This window comes from Dermacentor variabilis, chromosome 1, assembly GCF_050947875.1.
Source record: "Dermacentor variabilis isolate Ectoservices chromosome 1, ASM5094787v1, whole genome shotgun sequence".
NCBI classification, from domain to species: Eukaryota; Metazoa; Arthropoda; class Arachnida; order Ixodida; family Ixodidae; genus Dermacentor; species Dermacentor variabilis.
Genome location: NC_134568.1, coordinates 257,997,819 through 258,020,172, shown reverse-complemented (window position 1 = coordinate 258,020,172; position 22,354 = coordinate 257,997,819). Strand labels below are relative to the sequence as shown.

Genomic DNA, 22,354 nt, shown 5'->3' with positions numbered 1-22,354 from the left:
CGGGCAAGGAACCTCGTCCTTGCGTCGACTACCGCAGGCTTAATTCCATCACTAAGGATCAAATTTATCCGATCCCTAACATCGAGGAGCGCCTTGAGAAAGTTAGTAGCGCTCAGTTTATTTCCACCCTAGATCTTGTCAGGGGTTATTGGCAGGTTCCACTTACAGAAGAGGCTAGTAGGTATGCGGCGTTCATTTCACCAATGGGAACATTCCGTCCTAAAGTGTTGAGTTTTGGTTTGAAGAACGCGCCATACTGCTTTTCAAGCCTCATGGATAAAGTGTTGCGGGGACAGCAAGAATTCGCTTTACCGTATCTAGACGACGTAGCGATATTCTCCGCATCCTGGTCTGAGCATATGGCACACTTGCGGGCAGTGCTAACCCGCCTGCGCGAAGCGGGCTTGACAATCAAGGCTCCTAAGTGCCAGTTAGCACAGGCCGAGGTTGTCTACCTCGGTCACGTGATTGGTCGGGGTCGTCGCCGCCCCTCTGAAATAAAGGTGGCCGCTGTGCGAGACTTCCCGCAACCGCGCACGAAGACCGATATTCGGTCGTTCTTAGGTGTCGCCGGCTACTATCAGAGGTACATCCCCAGGTACTCTGATATCGCGGCTCCCCTGACGGATGCTCTAAGAAAAACAGAGCCCCAAACAGTCGTCTGGGACGAGACAAAGGCAAAAGCTTTTAGCGCCCTAAAGAGTGCCCTAACAAGCCAGCCTGTGCTACGATCGCCAGACTATACAAAAGGGTTCGTTGTTCAGTGCGATGCTAGTGAGCGAGGCATGGGCGTTGTACTGTGCCAACGGGAAAATGGAGAAGTAGAACACCCCGTCCTGTATGCTAGTCGTAAGCTGACCAGTCGTGAGCAGGCGTACAGCGCCACCGAGAAAGAGTGTGCGTGTCTCGTGTGGGCCGTTCAGAAATTGTCATGCTATCTAGCCGGCTCGAGGTTTATCATTGAGACGGATCACTGCCCTCTCCAATGGCTGCAGACCATCTCTCCCAAAAATGGCCGCCTCCTGCGCTGGAGCCTCGCTTTGCAACAATATTCCTTTGAGGTGCGTTACAAAAAGGGGAGTCTCAACGGTAACGCCGATGGCTTAAGTCGAAGCCCCTAACGTAGGAATCAGCCTCAAAATTGTTTGTTACTGATGTTTTTCTTCCTGAGGCAGGATTTTTAACATATTGCTTTTGTTTAGTGTTTCAAAGTGATGACATGCTTTCTAGTGTAATTTTCCAATTTGTGGACGCGTTCTAAGTGCTGCTAGACTACTGTAAGGAACTAGGCAGTGGTATAGAAGGGGAAAGAGCCTGGCAGGGCTTAGTGAGGGTTGTGCCGTGCTTGCTGACTGAGCGGTTGAGTTTCAGCGTAGTTCTAACGCTTGCCGGGAACGAGAACAAAAATGTGAACTCTCCCGAAGTCACTTTGCAGTGTCCTGTGCGAACCTGAACGAGAGAACGAGGCCTTCTCTGTGCGCTGCGCTCAAGAAACGTCGAGGGACGCCCGACTGCGGTTATGAGCATCATCGAGCGACATCCCTCCGGACAGCGGATGCAGTCCCCTGACCATCGGGATCTCCTTCCCCCGGCGGGGCGGTCTGTTACGTTTCGCCTACGACGCGCGGTAATGCCGGCGCGGATGCAACGGACGCTGGGGCTTCGTTCAAAGCGGCAGACATTTTGGCCCGTTCGGCGCCGCCGCTACGCCTCCCCGCCAAGCGCGTCCAGGCATGTTCCAATGCCACGTGTCTTCGTGTGCGTGTGTGTGTGTATGTGCATGTTGGTGCCCACGCTTGTCGAAGCGCGGCAGCCGGGGAGAGGAGCTCCCCCAACTGTGAAGCGAGGGGGTCTGACCGGCGCCGACACGACGTATGCGCCACCTTCTCATCCCATTGTGCCCGAACGGCGCCGGCACGACGGCTGCGCCACCTTTTCATCCCATTGTGCCCGAGCGGCAGTCACGTGCTCGTCTATAGAGGGGTTCCTTCTTGCCCTCAACTGCGAGAGTATAAAAGCAGCTGCCCCCGGACGCCAAGAAGAGGCTCCGATTTCTTCTGTTGAGTAACGTGCACTCCCGTATCTCTACTTCGGTCGACCTGACCGCCAACTCTTTGCGATGTTAGAATAAACAAGTTGTTTTGTTGTTACCAGTCGACTCATGCTTTGCCGGGACCTTCGGATGCTTCCAGTTGTACCCCAGGCCGCCAGGCCAACGCTACCCTTGGGGCTTGCGACCCAGGTGCAACAACGGGCGTCAGCGCCGAGTTCCCAACAACTCGTGCCAGCGGTGCGATTCAAACAACTGTCTGCCAGCGGTGAGATCGCGACAACGGAGGCCAGCAGCGAAGATATGCGGTTGACTGTATGCTGAGCAGCTCAACGACGATCCGGGAGTCAGCGGGCGTCAGCGCCGAGTTCCCAACAACTCGTGCCAGCGGTGCGATTCCAACAGTTGGCATACGTGGGAGCGAATGGCGTACCCATGCTAGTGCCGAAAATTTGCAGGTAGTGTATAGAATCGAATTCGAAATAGTTGAGCGTGAGAACTAACCTAAGGAGCGATAAGTAAACTTCAGGAACGTGCGCTTGGGGATTGATTGCGAGGGATCTAGAAACGGCTTCAATTCCTTCACTCATGGGAATGTTGGTGTAAAGGGCAGAAACATCCAAAGTGACTAGAATAGCGCGGTCGGAAAGGATTTGGTTGGCGTTGATGCCGTCAATAATTCGAAGGAAGTGCGGCGTGTCTTGAACGAAAGATGGGAGGCTGGTGGGTATGTTTGACAGGTGGTGATTTAAGAATTTAGATAGTAACTCAGTAGGTGTGTTGTTATTAGACACAATAGGCCGACCTGGGATTTCTGCTGTAAATATTTCTTCGACCGGAACTTTATGTATTTTAGGAAGAAGATAAAAGCGGCCTGCTGTTTTGTTCACCCATTCACCTCGTTCACGTTTTGCTCGTCGTCTTCTCCTCTGTTGTTGCTTGTACCCGCCGTGGTTGCTCAGTGGCTATGGTGTTGGGCTGCTGTGCACGAGGTTGCGGGATCGAATCCCGGCCACGGCGGCCGCATTTCGATGGGGGCGAAATGCGAAAACACCCGTGTGCTTAGATTTAGGTGCACGTTAAAGAACCCCAGGTGGTCAAAATTTCCGGAGTCCTCCACTACGGCGTGCCTCATAATCAGAAAGTGGTTTTGGCACGTAAAGCCCCAAATATTATTATTATTATTATTATTGTTGCTTGTACTTGTAGTGGGACGCTCTCCGTCTCGCTGCAACTGCAGTTTTTGTCGTGTCCATCGAGATATTTCCCACACTATCAGCTTGACTGCGCTGCACTGACCACGCACGAATATATACACGCTACTGGTTAAATACCGTGCAGGCCACAACGTTCAACGCTGATTTGTTGTGTCTTACCATTGAACGTGGCCGATGCGAGGGTTTTGTCGAGGTTAGTCCTCGCCATCGCCGGCCGCAATATCCGAGTCGCTAAGTGATTGGTCAGTCTAAACCGTGAGACACGTGGTGCGATTTTCCGTGCGATCTGTCGTCGTGCGCGACTTGCCTTATGCGGCAATTCGGGACACATGGTACGAATGAGCGAGCGGCGGGTAGCTCCGCCCAGAACCGGCGCCCCTGCGTGGAAGTTCGGAATGCTGCGTAACTTCGAACAGAAAGTGAAAGCAACCGTATTTGCACAGCTATCTTGTTTGAAACAAACGTTGATAATATAAACACGTCTACGCGAGCACTGTAGACGTGTTTCCGCAAGGCCGCGTTAGCAGTAGCGGATCCGTTGACAGCCCCCGATGGCCAGGAGCCGGCAGGCATAGCTAGCTGGGCCATCGAATCCGACACCGGCTGCGCTTGTGACACGATCGCTTGCAGCTCGTATAACGAAGCGCCTATGTTAGTCGGCACAACGTGTACACAGTTATGTCACGCTGAAATTGCAGCACATTTGATTTCGTTGGCCCCGACAGAAGCGAACGAGCATGCCAGGCGAGCTTGCGATCGCTGGGAGACGATGTAGGCCTAGCTCGCCGGCCGTCTATCCGGGGCCGAGGGTCCTTGCGATGCGTCCGCAGCTCGTAATAAAGCGCCTAAATTCGTCAGCACAATCAATGCCTGAACATTTATGTTTCTCTTAAGTGAAAATACGGTTAGTTTTCCCGGTTCCTTTAGTAGCGATGGGTAAACACGCCAGTCAGGCGAGCCTCTTCGTACACAGACGATTGCTGGCGCGCCTGCGCTGACCGCGTCCGAGTAAAAATCACGCCGGCGATTTACTATTTCGCACAACGTTTTGCAACTCGCATTCTTTCGAGGTCACTTTATTCCAGATGTTATTTCGTGTCAGAAACAAACTGTAGCCGATTTATGTGCCGCCATCAGCGGCGAAAGAGGCCCGCGTTTCGACCAGGGAGAGAAAAAAAGAAACAGACATGATCGGAGCGCCGGCTCGCCGGCCCCGCCCCGCTGGGTCTACCACGTGGCCATGATGTTCACGCTACCGGCGCTGTCATTGGCTGCGGTCGTCCGACTGATGCGGCAGTCGCATGACAATTGGCAGCGAGGAGTTACGGAGGCGCCATCTAACGGAAGCGCCTCGCTGTCGTAGTATGAGGGACCACGCGGCGCGCTCTTCATAGGTTTTGCTGTCAGCGCTCACTGAAAACACCACGCGCGAGCTCTCCCGGACATTTCTGTGAGTACTTTCGAAACAAGAGAAGTTGTCCGCGCACAATGTTTTGCTTTCGCTGCGAGCGCGTTTTCGCACCGTGCCATGAGCTTTAGGCCGCAGAATATGAGCATTTGACAGTATACAAGTAACCATTGTTGCGTGGGCGCTATCAGAGCCGTTCAAAATAATTTCATTGTAGAGACTTCGACGCCTACGGGGACTGTGATGTGCCGTCGCGACGATTCAATCTTTTTTTTTCTTCTAAATTCTTGGAGGAGGAGGAATAAACCTTTATTGTAGAACCAGCACTTTATGATGGCCGGGCCTAAGCCTCCCAACGAAGGGACGTCGAGGGCTTGCCTCGCCGCCGCCTCGCGGGCGTGCTGGGTCGCCCAGGTTTGGTCGTCGAGGGCTGAGCTCCGCAGAGCCTCATGCAACCTCGACGAGAGAGTCGTGGTGTTAGTCTGGGTGTACTGTGCTGGGCACTCCCATGGCATATGCGGAAGCGTAGCCGGGTGAATTCCACAGCACCGGCAGTTGGGGGTAGTGTAGACGTCCGGAAATATAAGGTGGAGGCGGGCGGGTGAAGGGTACGTGTTTGTTTGTAGTAGACGCAGGGTGGTAGCCTGCGCCCGGCTGAACTTTGGGTGAGGCGGGGGGAAGATTCGGCGACTGAGGTGAAAGGCCTTAACGAGATCTTTATAAGTTGTCAGACTGTCCCTGGTGTCCAACTCATCTCCAGTGACTCCGGCGCGGTTGACTAGACCTCGCGCAATGGAGTGGGTGACCTCGTTGAGATTGGGGAGGTGTGGGTGGACAGGGCCCGCATGGGCCGGGATCCATGTTAGGGAGATTATGCTGTCTTTAGAGTGTGGTGCCTGGCAGAGGATGCGAAGAGCTTGGGGAGAAATACGGCCTTTGCTGAAGTTAGTAACGGCTGAGCGAGAGTCACACACTATGGTGTGACAGGTGGGATCTAAAGTGGCCAGGGCGATGGCCACTTCTTCAGCCGTCTCGGAAGTGGGGGTAGTGACGCTGCAGGCGTGGTGTAGGGCTCCATCGCGTGTGGCGACGGCCACAAATCGTGTGCCATGGGAGTATTGGGCTGCATCAACAAATGTGACGCCAGGTACGTGGGCAAGGGCTTTTATGATAGCTCCGGCCCGAGCTTGGCGCCGGGCCCTGTTATATTCAGGGTGCATATTTCTAGGGATAGGGTCTATGTAGATCCAGCTACGGATGTCGGTCGGGATCGGTTGTTTGGGGCCCTGTTGCTGATGGTAGGTGAAGCCAAGCGTGGACAGAATAAAGCGCCCCGTTTCAGTAAGGGTGAGCCGTTTAAGCTGAGAGCGTTGTTGGGCTTCAATGAGTTCGGAAAGGTTGTTGTGAACTCCCAGTTGGTTGAAGAGTTCAGTGCTGGTGCAATGCGGGAGCCCAAGTGCTTGCTTGTAGACCCCTCGTATGAGGGTGTCGAGCTTGTTTTGCTCAGCCCGGTACCAGTTGAGGTACGCAGCTACGTACGTAATGTGGCATATGACAAAGGATTGGACGAGTCGGGGAAGGCTTTCTTCTTTGAGTCCTACTCGTCGGTTAGATATACGTTTAAGAAGTCGTAGGGTGTTTTGCGATTGGGCACAGATCTTGTTGAGAGCCAAGGCGTTGGAGCCGTTGGTAGAGATGGTGAGACCGAGAACCCGGATACTAGGGACGTGTGGGATAGGACTGCCATCTTGAAGGCGTAGGGTGATGGCGTCACAGGGTCGGTGATCAGATTGGTGTTTGGGAGGGCGACCCCGCTGAATGGGCTTGTATAACAGAAGCTCCGATTTAGCCGGCGAACAGCGCAGTCCGGTCTCTTGGAGATAGGCTTCAACCGTGTCAATCGCCGTTTGGAGGGCTCATTCCACTTGACCATCACTGCCTCGGTACGACCAGATGGTGATGTCGTCGGCGTAGATGGTATGGTTGATATTGTCGACTTGCTGTAGGTGCTTGGCAAGGCCAATCATGACTAAGTTAAAGAGCATGGGAGAAATAACTGAACCTTGCAGGGTGCCTTTGCTGCCAAGGGGAAGCTGGTCTGATCGTAAATCCCCGGCCGAGAGGGTAGCCGTGCGATTGGAGAGAAAGTCACGGATGTAATTGTAGGCTCGCTCTCCCAGGTGGAGGTTGGAGACCTGGTCAAGGATAGCTGCATGGGAAATGTTATCAAAGGCTTGAGTGAGGTCGAGTCCGAGGATGGCTTTCATGTTACGGGAACGATCGTTTAGCACTTGATGTTTGAGCTGCAACATAGCGTCTTGAGTAGAAAGGTGAGGGCGAAATCCAATGATGGTGTGGGGATAGAGAGAGTTGTCCTCGAGGTGACTGTTGATGCGTGCTAAGAAGGCGTGTTCCATCACCTTGCCTACGCATGAAGTGAGGGAGATGGGCCTTAAGTTATTGAGGCTAGATGGTTTGCCAGGCTTTGGGATTAGGATAACGTTGGCAGTCTTCCAGGCGGCTGGAAGGGCACCACTGCGCCAGCAATCGTTGATGTAGTCAGTCAGATGGGACACTGACTCGTCATCGAGATTGCGAAGGCTTTTGTTAGTGACCCCGTCTGGCCCTGGAGCAGAACGACCGTTAAGCTTGCGTAGAGCGGCATGTATTTCAGATACGCTGAAATCGGCGTCTAGTGTAGGGTTGGGGCTACCGATGTAATTGCTGTGTGGACTGACTTGTCCCCTGGAGATATATCTGGTGCAGAGGTAGTCAAGCACCTGTTGTGGACCTTGCTTAAGGGTCTCCGTATAAAGGAGCTTCTGCAGCCGATCCTGTTGGGTGGTGCGGGTGGTGGTATTATCAAGCAGATGTTTGAGGAGTTTCCACGAGGAAGGGCGACGAAGTTGTTGGACGTTTTCATATTATTTCTCCAGTTGCGTCGCACTGTATGTTTATTGGTGTTCTCAGCGTGCGATTCCCGCTGCTTCTTTTTTTTGTAATCCAGTGCATTAATTCATAACACGTACAAACATGACCATATGCCATGCCTTTTTTTAATGTGCGTCTTACCGCTCTCTTTCCATTCCAGTGAGCTTGCCAGTATCTATAGCATCGACAAGTTCATAGACCAAACCGTCATGACATTAGTCGGGCAGCGGACTCGGGCGAGCGTCTCGGCGCGCGTTTTCCGAACATCGCAGACCCGGCGCCGTAGCAGAAATCTTCCTCGCGTCTGTGCTTGCTGCTTACCCGAGTTGTAGCCGATGACTGTTTGCCGGTTTTGTTTCGCGAGCCAAGCTTCACGCAGCTTCTTGTCCTGCGGCTACGTGTGAATAAGGCTGACACCGGGCTCCGTTGCGTACGTCCGGCACTGTGGCACCGAGCAGTAGCCTACCATGTTGCGCGCCTTCAAAGGCAGTCACTACCTATTCTAGTGCTTTCAAGCGTTGTAAAGGAGACACTCGAAGCGGGAAAATCTCGCCACTAAATGAGGACCGCAGCGTACGAGAGAATTTAAACTCTCGTTTTCAGCTTGCTTCGGCGCTCTCGAAGCAGCCGACGCGGCTGCTATGTCCACGTGATCCCTAATAGCACGTCACGCCGACGGTGGCGCCAGCTTTTCCAGTGGTGGAGCTCGAGGCCAATATTCAGCAAGTTGGTCGCGCACGCTGGCTGCGCGTCAGAGCATACGTCATGGCTTTTTGCGAACACGTGACCACTTTGATTACATTCCCGCTTTTCTCGTCTCGTTGCTCTCTGAAACCGAAACTTGGACTGGTCGCGACAAAAAAGACTGCAAATAATTACTTGTCGCGCTCTGAAGTAAATGAGGTTTCGTGCCGTGATTACTGGGTCATTAACTACTTATTAAAGCAGAAACAACCACGTGGATCTTTTTTGTGTCAGTACTCCTTTAAATTCCTTTGGGCGTCCCATCGTCGGCAGGAACGAGGCAGGACCAGTGCTGACGTCAATCGCGTCGCTTTCCTCTTTCGTTGAAGAAGTTCAAGCTGCATAAAACCGGTCTCCACGGCAGGAGTCAGCAGTTCCGTGGAATTCTGAAGGCTGCCAGTGGATTCGTCTTGGTGCTCTGTGTCCACGGACTCCTCAGCTCGAGCCACGGAAATGGTTCGGCAGTTTCCTGCAACAGAACTGCTTGTTGGCCTAGTTGGTGCTTGCTAAAAGGCATGTTTTTTTTTTGCCGCAAGGTAAAACACACAAAAGGAAGACACATAAGACACATATGTGTCTTCCTTTTGTGTGTGTTTTAACTTGCGGCAAAGAACATGTCTTTTAGTTTCCTGGAATTTTGCCGGTTGTCACCAAGGGAAACCACTTCAGAAGAACGAGGTAAGGAGGGGGAAGCGCCCGTTGCCTCAGTGTAGGCACGCAGTGTGATACAACAGCGACCACTGGTATTGGTGCCGATTGCGCTTTACGCAGTGTGGATGGGAGTCCCTCCAATAGTGCGCATTACAGAAATTTACCTAGGCGTTTCTGCGAAAATTGGCTTCATCTGTACACATGATCTTGCTCGAAAATTCAGGTGACTCATCGGCTTTTTGAGGGCCCAATTAGAGCAATCTAGACGAATTAACAGGTCCCTATCTTGCAAGCATTGGTGCTGGTTAAGGTGGTACGGGTGTCAGGCCGTCATTTCGAATTCTCCAAACTGACGACTTGGAAATTGGTACCCGGGCGGCTACGTCCCGCACGCTAGCATGAGGTTTTGAGGCCATAGATGCTAGAACATCCGAGCGTAGGTTAGGACTCAAAGATGGAGCCCTCCGCCGCTGTTTCTTGAAGCTGCCAGTTTGCCTCAGGTTTTCATAATTTCTGATCACAGTAGATGCGTTTGGTATGCCGCCACCCTTCCATGACATACATATTTGCTGCCTTCATCTTGTTGCCATTTGCAGCTCCCAAGGCAAGGATCATGTTCACCTGTTCACCTTCTGCTCATTAGAAAAAGACATGGCGACTGGGACAAAACAAAACACCCCTTTAAATATTTGTCCTGACGTTGTCAATTCGCTTTTGTGGTGATAGGTTAGGTGGCAAAAAAAAAAGCACCTGTGTACTTTATCTACGCTAAGACAACGGCTATCACAGCTTGTTTCCAACTATCACCAAACGCAACGTGTTACTTCGGCCGGGGCGCCGCAGGTAAGGCACTAGCTTGATCTCGATGCTTTTCTTTATTTGCGTGTGAGCGCACAGAACAATAACAAAGCCGCCATAGTGGCCCGAAAGGCGGGGCCACTACAGCAAAGAAATAAAAAAAAACAGCAAAAGAAAGGAGAACCTACTACGTCATTTCCTCCACACTTTTCTCCTAGCGCGCGGAGAGGGTAGGGCCTTTCCTCAGTTTCCTTCCTCCATGAGCTCAAGTATACATACGCATGTCCTGGCACGTCATTTTCACTCATGGTCCTTAATGAAAAAATGCAAAAAACAATGCCGGAAATCCAATGTTCCCTATGCTCTCTGAGCTCGCTTTGCCCCTACTTGTGCTGCCTGTTTCGAACGCAGCCGCAGAAAGCGTGTTATTCAGCCAGGTTTCGTTGACAAAGAATGATCTGAGAAACAACATGTCGAATGAGGCACTGCGTTAAGTTTGGTCGGGCAGAGAGTGGGGATTGCTGCAAGGATTTTCAGCCAGGTGAACAGTTTCTGTCACGTTTCAAACCTGCAGTTCTATATGGTCCAGGTGACCGTGGGGGTTAACTCAAATATGGCTAGATTGTGTATTTACTCCATTTTCGTAAATCCCCAGTGTGAGAAGTATCAACTGGGACTCCGCGCTATGTTTCCTTTTTTCGTTCTTTGTTTTAGTCAAGCAGCTTTCTATTACGTGAAAGTTGCGATTGTTTCATGGTACTTTTTGAACGTCGCATATTATTACAATGATAAGCTCTGTAAATATATGAAAAGCAAGTTCGTCCACAGTGAAGATGGCAAGGCAATTGCTCATCAAAGGTCGATGAGTGATTGCCTTGCCAAAGTCAGGATGATAACTCGTAGATTTTCACACTGTACTCCTGCGACATCATTCTTTTTTTCATTTATGCTATGTGCATACGAATAATTGCGATTATGACGTGCTTTCTATATGCACGTACTTTATGACCATCGTAATTCCTCTTGATTCGACTTACTATGCATTACACAGTACTTTGCGCATGCGTATTTTCGAGCTGTGATGAAAGAAAAAAGAAGAAATGCATTTAATATACACAATAGATGTTTGTGGTACTGTTACGTCCATATTTCATTATATTGGCCCACATCGCAGTGGTGGTTGGGCAAATAGCTCTCGCCTGTATGCAAAGGTATATTAGTGTTCTATTAGCTGAGTTCCTATTCTGATGTATAGTGTTTGAATTTGTTAGACAAAGGGGTTTGCGCTGTACTTAACTTCAAGACAACCATGCGCGACCTATAAAACAAGTTTTGTGCGTTACTTAGAATTACATTTCTTTCTTTCTTTCTTCAATTTTCTTTCCCTCTCTTCCTTTTAATTTCTCTTTCTTTCTTTCTTTTTGTCTTTCTTTCCAATTTTCCTCATTAAAAAAGTTTGGCATATAACTTCAGCTTCTAGTCGCTTGAAATAATGTATTACAAGTTCTGTTTTGTTGGTTCCCTTTGTGGCGACAATCTTTTATTACAAGTGGGGAGTCGGTTTTTGTAGCCTGCAATTCATTTCGTCTAGTCATCTATACTTCAAGATGTCTATTTTCATGTGTCGATGTTATTCATTTTTGAAAAATCTATATTTTTTCTATTTTTTTTCAATGCGCTGACACTGTACTTGTTCCAACTTCCTTTGTGTCTGTACCCATTCCCTGTATGAGCCTGAGAAGGCTTACAGCATGAAGAAACTGTGTTTTTGCCACCAATGACACATTACTGCCTGTTGTGTACTAGTACTGAGCAATCAAAGGTCTTTGTTACTGATAAACCTTTCAGGTGTTCAGTGAAAACTTAGAGACATATTTTATTTGGTTGTGCCACGCCATATCAAAATACGTTTCCGCTAATACGATTAACTTTGGAGCTTTGTTACCCATTCTACAATCTTTTCTGCTGTGTTAGTGAATGGCTGTGTTCATTTTTACAGTGTCGCTGGTACAATATTTTTAAACTGGTGTGTTGTAGGCGTGGTGAATTTCAATATAAATCACACTTCATCATTATTTGTTCTGCATCTACTTATTACGGTGCAAGAGTTTCCTTTCAGTTGAGCAGTGGCAACGGTTAGGGAAGTGACTGCCGAAAGGGGCAGTGAAATTGTCATGCGTGACGGTGTTGTGAAAGCGAGAGTGCTCGGCTCTTTCTTTTTTATGTGGCGAAGTCAGCATTTATTCACAACGACGGCTGCACCATTATGGTTCATTATCACGATCTGTTTAGGTTTGGTTCATACGTTGACCATCAGTCAAGCTGAGCAATTGGTTCCATACCATAGATTGTAGATCAAACTAACCTCGAGTGTGAAGAGTAGGAAAGGCTCAGTGCTCTTACTTGTTAGCTGCAACGACATGTGTCGGAATTTCGCCACCCCAATCACTGTTTAGTCGCATTGATTTTTTAGTGGCACGAGCATCGAGTGACACTCTTATTTCTTGCACAGCACTTCCAGTTCACCTCCTGAGACAACCGGGAACAAAATTCAAAATAAGTTAGACAAAATTAAAAGAAAAGCACAGCACGAAATTTATAGGTTTCATTATGGATATGATATCAAAGCACAAGTTTAGTTACAAGTTGAGTTACTAAAGTGTCTGGAATAATTAAATTAGAAATCACTGAGACGACCGGGGACGAAATTCAAAGCAAATAAAAAAAAAGAGAGTACAGTGCAAAATTCATAGGTTTCATTACAGATGTGATATCAGAACATAAGTTTATTTGCAAGTTGAGTTACTGAAATGTCTGGAATAATTAGACTTAATTCAATGTAACTGGTCACAGCACACCAAAGCACGGAATTGTAGACATTAGAGACCCGCTGCCTGAGTGCGACTTGGGTGAAATTTCTAAAAACCCGGAAGTAGAAAGCAGAAATAATGTTGTCACACCCAAAACGGTGGCATCGTATTTCACCAGCTAATTAATGGAAAACAGTTGCCTGGTGTGTAGACTGAACATGCACATAGCAGAGCGAAAGTGACGTCACTCCCTCCTCTCTCGCCTCTCTCCCAGCGCGCACCTACTCGCTTGCTCGCTACAGGTGCGCGCGCGCTCCTTACATGCTCTGACGTCAGCACCGGAGAGGGCGCGTAAGGTGCGCTTCGTGCGTCGCTCACTAGGGGGCTACGCCTCTCCACGCGGCGCGCGCTGCACTTCCTCCTCGCCCTCCCTCAATCGTAGCCCCCCATTGCGCCAGGGGAAAGAGGTTCGCTCGCTTAACCTAAAGAACACTAACGCCGAGGTGCGATTGCCACTAAAAGACACCTAACTCAAATATTAGGGTCACCTACCATTTTTTTTCCGTTGCCATTGTAAGAAAAGGTAAAGCTAAGCTGCATGAAAAAGTACAAAACACCAAACGTTAGTTTCCTGGCGGTTTGAAGACGGCTTAAAACGGGTTTTGTCAGCGGTTTCTGTGGCATTCTTTATGTATTTAGAGTCCGTGTTTTAGACGATATTTCTTGTGACGTTTTTTTAAAACCGCATTTAGGACGTCTATAAAATGATTTCAAGCTGGACATTAGACGATATATGAGCTATTCCACGTCTTCTTTTGAACGTTTTTATGCGAAGCATATTAACGTAGGTTTCGGGCCTTCGCGCGACGCCCGGCGGTGGCCACCATTGACCCTGAAGTGGGGTCACGTGACATGACGTCACGTGATGACGTCACACAGGCTGCAGATGGGGCCTCATATCGCGCCGTCGGTCGCCTCCCGGCGGTGGCCACCATTGACCTTCAAGTAGGTCACGTGACATGACGTCACGTGATGACGTCACACCGGCTGCAGATGGGGCCTCATATCGCGCCGTCGGTCGCCTCCCGGCGGTGGCCACCATTGACCCTGAAGTGAGATCACATGATGTGACGTCACGTGATGACGTCATACCGGCTGCAGATGGGGCCTCATATCGCGCCGTCGGACGTCGCCCGGCGGAGGCCTCCACGCTTCGGTTCGCGCCGTCGCGCGCGACGCGGCGGCGGCGCCACCATCGATGCATCACGTGATATGTGACGTCACGCCAGGGATGAAGCGGCGCGCGCCCGCCGTCGCGTCAGTCTCTGTGCCCGCAACCGCGCCAGCGTCTTTGCACCGGGCGTGTATGCGGTCAAGATGCCTCCAAACGCTAAGGATACGCTAAGGTTAAGCCCAGTGGATGCTTCGCATCCACTGGGCTTAAACCTTGATAAGCCTCCAATTTCTTTATTGTCTCGAATGAACGGGGGAGTGGGGGGGACGCACTATATCCCTTTTGTGCTACCAGGGTCGTTATACCACCGTCATCCATAAGGAATCTTCAAATCACTGCCTTCGTCGTCATACTACCTTCGTCAGCCCGTCCTCATCACTGGATGCGTCATCATCATATAGAGTCATTGCGATGTCACCATGCTTATGGGCGACCTCGGCAGGCGAGTACCATAGTCAAGAGGGGCGATAGTTATGTATTTCGCCGAAGCAACGGAAGTATCAGAGTGACAACTACAGCTGACAAATAATCGTGACTTCACAAATATGGTATGTCGCTAAATAGCTCGAATGCTAATCGCACTAGCGTTGACAGTAATCCTGAGATGAGTTCTGCAGCAATTTTCTTTATATTGTCATAGAGTTTCTCACTATAACACCTAGAGGGTAATCTGGCGCCACCGTCTATGGGAGTTTCTTAAGGGGGCACCGTGCCGCCATGGGAATGACGGTATATGTGTCTGCGAGGCTCGTGTTGGCTGGTGTTGTAAGAGGCTTCGTCTAAAACGTGGATATGGCTGTGCAAATAACGCGTTCTCAAAGTAAAATCTTCATAAAATGTTTCCATTCACGCATATTACATCTTTACTCACCCACAATGCATGACCAAGCGAAGAAAAGCAAGAACAGACGACAAACTGTTTCAAAGCGAGCGGGAACCTTGTCGTCTGTCCTCCAACTTTAGCGGCCCGCTGATACTTCTTACGTAACATATAAGCGTACACGCAATAACAAGTTCTCATAGTTAAACGAAACATGTTTTCGCGTAATAATAAAGCTAAAACAGCTTTTCACGTGCTGTTCTAGTAGAAAATGAATCATTGTAACAGACGGAACGGTACTTGTCAAGCGCGTCTTCAAGGTGTCCTGTCTATCCGAGAACGATGCCAATCCGAAGTCACAATATACCGGCATTCCCATGCATACCACAGCGCAGCAGCGCCAGATTTCCCTCTAGGTAATGTAGTGAGAAACTCTATGTATATTGTATTTCTTGGAACCTGGTCAGTATATATGTTGCAATATGTAGTCAATGTTTTACCTTTTACGCTACAAACCAGTGATGTTTTCATTGCAACGGAGTGTTTTCTCCTCTAGTCATTTTCAATTATTTATTTCGCGTTTTTTTTTTTAAAGCTAATCATACAGCATTCATTCATTCTTGGAATTAGTGGTCGTGTTACCCGCCGTGTTGGCGCAGTGGCTTTGGCGTTGAGCTGCTAAGCCCGAAGACGCGGGATCAAATCCTAGCAGCAGCGGTCGGATTTCCACATGATTTCAATGAGAGCGAAATCCAAAAACGCCCAGGTAGCGTGCAGCGAGTGGACGTTAAAGAACTCCAGGTGGTAAAAATCAGTCCAGAATCCCCCACTACCGCGACCCTCATATCGTACTTGGGCACGTAAAACATACGAATATATAAATTTAGTGATCTTGAGTTTAACTTATCCAAACTGTCCGTGATATTTCGGCGTATTTTTGTTTTCACTAATAACAAAATAAATACGCCTGTAGAGGCTCATCTTGTGTGTTCTAGCTTCGACGGAGGGAAACATTCCCTTCCTGCATGGAGGGAAAATGTGTAATCGATAGCTGCTTAATCGTGTGTACCATGTTGATTTACGAAGCCCTAGTCATTGCGCTACAAAGACTTACAAGGGCAACACATCCTTGGAACCCAGCTTAAAAGCCTGTTGCACCCGAGCGCTACGGTTACACCAGACGGCTCGCCATAGGCTGTCCAAAATTTGGTGTCGAGTACTTCACGAACACCGATGTGCCTAAAAAAAAACAGTTATGACGTTTTACGTGCCAAAAGCACGATCTGTTTATGAGGCACGCCGTAGTGGAGGACTCCAGAAATTTGGACCTCCTGGGTTCTTTAACGTGCACCTAAATATAAGTACACGGGTGTTTTCGCAGTGCCTCAGGAAAGCTCATTAACCGCAGCGACTGCGATAAGGTATACTTTAGATTTAGAAACGAAACATCCATCATGCTTTTTTGAAACGTTTATTGAAACTGTTTTCTTCTCGCAGAGATGAAGAAAAAAAAAAAGAAATGAACCTGTCGAGGTTGACACCTGGTGGTCGGAGGATCACACATACTAGAAAAATAAAAGATTAAGGTTCACAGGCGAGGCTTTGGGAGAAGTTTTAGCAGAAAATGCTGCTTCACTTCCTTCAAAACATTGCTGATGGTATCTGTTATGGTCAAGTGCAACTCTTGCAGCCACTCATCACTGATGATAAATGGCTCATCCAAGTCAGGTCCAGTCACTGGTGTCGCCTGCCAGTCTTCTGGTACTGCTCTGCCATCAGCTGGTGCAGAATCTTGCTTTAGAACACCCGAACTTTTCCCAAGCACCTGCAGAAAGTGCTGCCGCACTTCCTCCAGCACTTCGTGGATTACCTTTCGAATATATGGTCCGATGCGGTTAACAATTTCTTGAACGGTACGGTTAACAGCTTCTTCATCGATGTCGGGGCATGTCGAAGAATCTTCTCCATTATATTCTGGCGCAGCATGTGAAGCCTGCTCGTTTTCCACGTGTTGCCTTATCCCCAGGTGATCATGCGGCCTCTGCATACTTTCTCTGACGGTGGTAGCCACGAGGGGCCTATAATCTTCTCCACTAGATTCTGGCGCAGCACGTGAAGCCTGCGCCTCTTCTCCTGGTAGCATTATCCCCAGGGGACCATGCGACCTGTGCATACTTTTTTTGACGGTGGTAGCCGCGAAGGGCCTAGAATCTTCTCCACTAGATTCTGGCGTAGCACGTGAAGCCTGCTCGTTTTCCACGTGTTGCCTTGTCCCCAGGTGATCATGCGGCCTCTGCATACTTTCTCTGACGGTGGTAGCCACGAGGGGCCTATAATCTTCTCCACTAGATTCTGGCGCAGCACGTGAAGCCTGCGCCTCTTCTCCTGGTAGCAGTATCCCCAGGGGACCACGCGACCTGTGCATACTTTCTTTGACGGTGGTAGCCGCGAGGGGCCTTGGTATTCGTAGGAACAGCAGATGTGCTCACGTTCGAAAACGGTGCCGGCCTTGCTGACGAGTTGCTTGAAGGAACGGGGACGTGGCACTCTTGCAGATGGCGAGTTCGCACGCTTCTACCACTATGGTTCTGCTTGTGCCACGCGCTGGCTTCTCATTCTCATGATGACGATGATGATGGCGTTAGTATTTGTGGTGCGTAGCAACGTTAGGGTGCGATCAAATCCATGGTGGAGCGAAGAAAGGAAATTTTAAGGTGTCGTAAATTTTAAAAGAATTTAAACAGTGCTTCTCGTACGGCACGCGCCGACTATTTTGTCTCTTCATTTTCACCGCGCTGCGCTCATCATTCTTTTTTTTTCGTCGTCAACATGAAATAACTTTTGTTCCGCTTTCGTTTTGCTTTCTTTTCATTCACTCCATGATATTCATTATTCCGTGTTATCCAAGCTCTTCTTCCTTCGATATTATTCAAGCTACACGTGTGTTTCATTTCATTATCAATTAGACATTTCAGCAGAACTGGTCTCACGATGACTGTAGACGTTAATGCGATTAGCATTCAAGCAATGTAGCGACACACCGGCCGCATTGCCGACACCGCCGAAACGCGTCATATATGAGACGTGCACTGCAGCCAATTTCCTCTCTCGCTTTTTCGATGATGATGATGTCTGTTGGGATCCCCATCGAAATGGGACGCGATAAATTATTCAGACAAAAGGGCATGGAGATTCCTCCTGAATGAAAAATTGCAAAGGTTATACCGCTGCTAAAAAAAAAAAAAAAATCTTACCTGCTATTTTGAGTGCAAAAAAAGAAAAAAAAATCTCGTTTACATAGTATATAGCTAAATTAAACTTGCAATTTCAAGGTTAAGAAATATAGTACTGTGCGAGATGTAAACAGCTCATTTGCAAATCATGGTGAACTTAAAATTACTTTTGCACATATTGGTTAAATGCATATAATTTATTTTTTAAAAATTTTCAAGTAAGATACCTTAGCCGTCAGTTGGCCTTTATTATGTTTTTACTGAATGGTTTCTGCGCTGCGCTATACCATGTGGCTATCAAGACAGCTGTGCCGCTTGCAGTGTTGTCACAGAGTAGTGTGCAGTCAATATACTCCATGTATTTTTCCATTTTTGTTGTTCCGAGCATACAAATCTTTTTTTATTTATTTTTTGGAGCACCTATTGTTTCGTTATTCTAATTTAAGTAGTCGTTTGTGCTACCAGCATCAGCTGATCAATGTTTTCTGAATTTCAGAGGCGGCTAGGAACGACCCAACGTGAGCTATTATGCTGTCGTCGCAGTCTGTCAAAACAGCTAGTGGAAGACCAGCTGACAAAACTGCTGCTTGAGCGTCATCTGCACCTAAAAAAAGTGATGCATTTGACAACCTTTACAGAATTCTTGCTGTGTTTTGTGGCATATATGAAAGTGAACTATGCTTGCATTTATTGCTGGGGAACCTCTAGCATCTTGATTTAGTTATAAATATAAGTCTCAATTCTAGCTTGCCAAATTGCAATGTTTAAATGATGTCAGCATCAGGAAAGGGAGTTTAATGTTGTCCTATTTGTCAATAAGCAAAATGGCCTTTACCTCTTGAAATTTACAATATACAATGTGAATCTGACATCAAAACAATGATCATAAGGTCGTTTGTCATTGTGGTGTCGAGACAGTACTTAGTTTTTTTAGGAGTATACCACAAAATTTGTGTCCTGTCTTTATACCAAGAATGGATAGCTGTCGACTCACTAATTATGCTATGGAGCATCAATTGCTTGTTTAATAATAGAGAAATATTATTAATTAACATATTACCTATCAGTGTCACAGCTCAAAACATGCGCAAAGTGTAGTGTGGCTTTGGACGTGAAACAGAAGTCTGTGGCCATCTCGTGGTACTACACACAACTGACGTACACACACACACTATAACCATGCTGCGAAAACAGATAATTCAACACTCGACAGCAGGCGCGTGCCAAGAGCTAGGGGGGCCCCTTCCCTCACCCCCTCCCCAAAATTAAGCGGCATACCCCATCCGACCCACATCACCACTACTCACACATATTCAAGCGCTGCCAAATCAATCTTGAGACTTGTCAGCTATTTAGTGGTCAAAATTCTGCTGCCTTTTTCACTCCTTTTGGATAGCGGTGGTTATCGGCATCTCCTAGGTTGTGAAGGCCAGTTTTTTCATCGATTTGGTGCCCGCGTGATTAACTCTAGCTGCGTTCAGTTGTCACCATCTATTGCAACGGTCATGCGCATCGCTGTTGCTTCGTTAGTTCAACCTTCTTTGTTTAGACTGATCCAGGGACCAGGACAAGGATTCAGTTCCTAGTCAGGTGGCCTATATGCTCATGGAACGAGTTCCGGCAGAAGAATACGTCACTTGTGTTTAATTTTTCATTTTGTTTAATTATTTTCTCGACTGATAGATGGCTGAGACAATGGCAGATCTCCGGAACCATATACTCGTGATATGTGTTCGATAAGGTGGAAAATAAAATAATGCTCAACAGAGTCCATCATCAAACCCTGCAATAACTGTTAAACCCATCAGCAATATGAATGTCACTCGTTAACTCGTCTGGTTTTTGCCGAATTGTACAGCAGTTTTCGTGCAAGGCTGGCAACTGGAAACAAGAGTCGCAAGGAGTTAACAAGTTAAGCGACCTACTAAGGGAGAGAGCCGAGGCATCAACCAAACAGGAAGGAAAAGCGAAAATGAACAAATTTAACCATTGTTTGTGAAAGTATTTATGGATCAACATCTTTTCATTTAAAAAGCAAGTAGTGAAAACGCCACCGGAAGTGGAGAATGATTCCGTGTGTTTTGAATGAAGCTTCCACTGCAGTTATCTGTCGAGCCACCTGACGTAGCCACTCGTCTGCTGTGGTTATGTGGGTGTTTTTCTAACCTTTCACGGTGGGTGCAGTACGTCTAGAGCTGTAGCGTCCTGCGCTCTACGGAGTTGTATAGGACTAGAGGCCACACATTGTTACGCAACTTCCCAAATAACAATACGAGTTGGTTTTGGCACTTGGTAAAGCAGTAAACAAGGGATCCAAAAGAACCCTGTGATTGTTCTGCAAATATATATTTCTCTATAATTCTTCTAGAGGTAATTAAAGAAAACGCTACTAGAAATCTTTAATTTACACTTTCGCTTCTTTATTTGTTCTTGGCAGTGTTCTTCCTGCACTTTTTCCTTGCGTGCGTGAGTCCATTTGATGTGGTTCCTTGTCGGTCAAGTAAAGACGAGGTGTACCTCACAGGCGTACCTGTGAGATACACCTTACTTCCTTTCTCCTTTGCGGGTTTGCGTGTCTTTATGGTGAACAGTGGGCATTATTCACATTTGTACTAGTATTAATGTACCCCCCCCTCTTCTACTTTTTTGCATAGAAAAGTCACCTTGAGTTGCTCCCTCCCCCCCACCCCAGAAAAAGAACCCTGGGTATGTGCCTGCTCGACAGGATAACAGGGGAGAGAGCCCTGCATTTGAAAAAGAAGCGCACAATTGGAAGGGACAATTTGACGGCTTTTAGTGACGTCATTACACCCCTGTCAACTATACTGAATTGTGCCCGAGTTGTGACACTGCATGAATTCCAACTATGGTTTTGGTGATGCGAGTAGTCTCCTGCTTCACATATCAAATAGTGCTGCACTTGGAGTATATTGTAATGTAGCTGCATAAAATGTGATGTAATAATTATTTGTGCTGCTCAAGGAATTGAGGCTCCATGTCATTATTGTTGTGTTGGCCACTATCTAAAAAAGCACAAAATGTGGACAAAACATTTTTGCATTTAGTACTCCATTAATGAATTTCTTCTAGGTGCATTAATTGATATTAAAAGAGAGGAATTAAAAATCTTGATGCACAATTTGTTTTACACTGTTGATGTCTTTACTCGTGCAGGATACTACAAAACATTGAACCGGCCAAACCCTGTGTAAACAGCTGCATCTTTCCCTGAGGTGGTATGAAGAAAGTTCAGTACCCATGATTTCATCAACCAACTTTCTGCAATGAAGTTCCAATTGTCTGTAGACGATCACAACAAAGTATTCCAGGTGAAAATCAAGCCTTTCCGTTTAGCAGAAATAGTAGGCCTTCTAATCAAAACATGGTTCCAGGGTCCACAACGAGCTCCTTATGGTAGGCCAGCCACAGTTTAGTTGCAATTCCAATTGGTAACTTTTGAAAGCACCACAAATAAGCATTCTGTGTGCGTGTGCGCATGCGTGTGTTTCTGTAAATAACGTCAAGAGAGCATTGAGAATGGGCCTTTGCTGCCTTTTAGCTTATAATTCTACCCAAGTGTATTCTCTGCGCTGTTCACTTTATTTGAAGATAACGTCTACTACATTTGGCGATGCTCTCAAAAAAAGCCAATTGGTGCCTTTACCTATTTTATAAACATTTGAATTACCGTTTTAACTGAGACAGTTGCAGCATTTTTTGTTGCATGGATAATTAAGATTTCTAAGTTCTGTGTAAAAAAGTTGTGTTACTAAGGACCCACACAATTAGTCATATTCATAGCAACCATACTGAATCACATTTGTATTTATGAAAGTGCATTTTTTACTTCTGTGTAGAGACACGAAGCAGCCTTTCTGCATACTGTTTTATGTTCCTTATAATGCACTCTCCACACACTTGCACTCAGTTCTCCTGCCATTGGACTGCATGACACCATTTAGAATGCAGTTTACCTGAGGTGATAGTGGTATTTATTGGCCGTATTCGGTCGTGGAAATGGTATGTGTGGTTTTTGCATATGGATTTATGCATTTTCATACCAGTGCAAGTCTACTGGCACATGAGATGCATATGCAATGGAACCTATACTCATGGCTCGTGAAACAAGGGAAATGGGATCACACATTTGTTGCACTATTTCAGACAGACAAGCTCATTAAGTGTACTGGTATAGTTGGCATACTTGGTATATTATGCTAGTACTGATCCACAAGTATTACAAAACCTGGTCCTTTCTTACGGAACATGTAGAACCATTTAAAGGCATGGTGCTCAAACATTGAGAATGGCTGAACAAAATGAGTGGACTGCAATGCATCATGTGCACTGAGTGTGTGCTTAGGCTGAATTGCTGCACTTGTTTAAACTGTATCTTAAATTCTTAAAAATAAAGGGGCATAATGAAAAGTAACTTTTCGTGCTGCACATCTGTAGTGG

At 47.5% G+C, this 22,354-nt stretch overlaps 1 protein-coding gene across 4 annotated transcripts in view; it reads left to right on the top strand.

Annotated features, from left to right (window-relative positions):
- Positions 1-22,354, top strand: part of LOC142562797 (uncharacterized) — an 88,867-nt gene that overhangs the window by 43,362 nt on the left and 23,151 nt on the right. For all 4 annotated transcript variants that reach the window (XR_012824160.1, XR_012824154.1, XM_075673551.1 and 1 more), the window contains exons 2-3: positions 18,393-18,509; positions 21,071-21,225. The gene's annotated coding sequence lies outside the window, so the exon portion shown is untranslated. The remainder of the gene's footprint in view (positions 1-18,392; positions 18,510-21,070; positions 21,226-22,354) is intronic.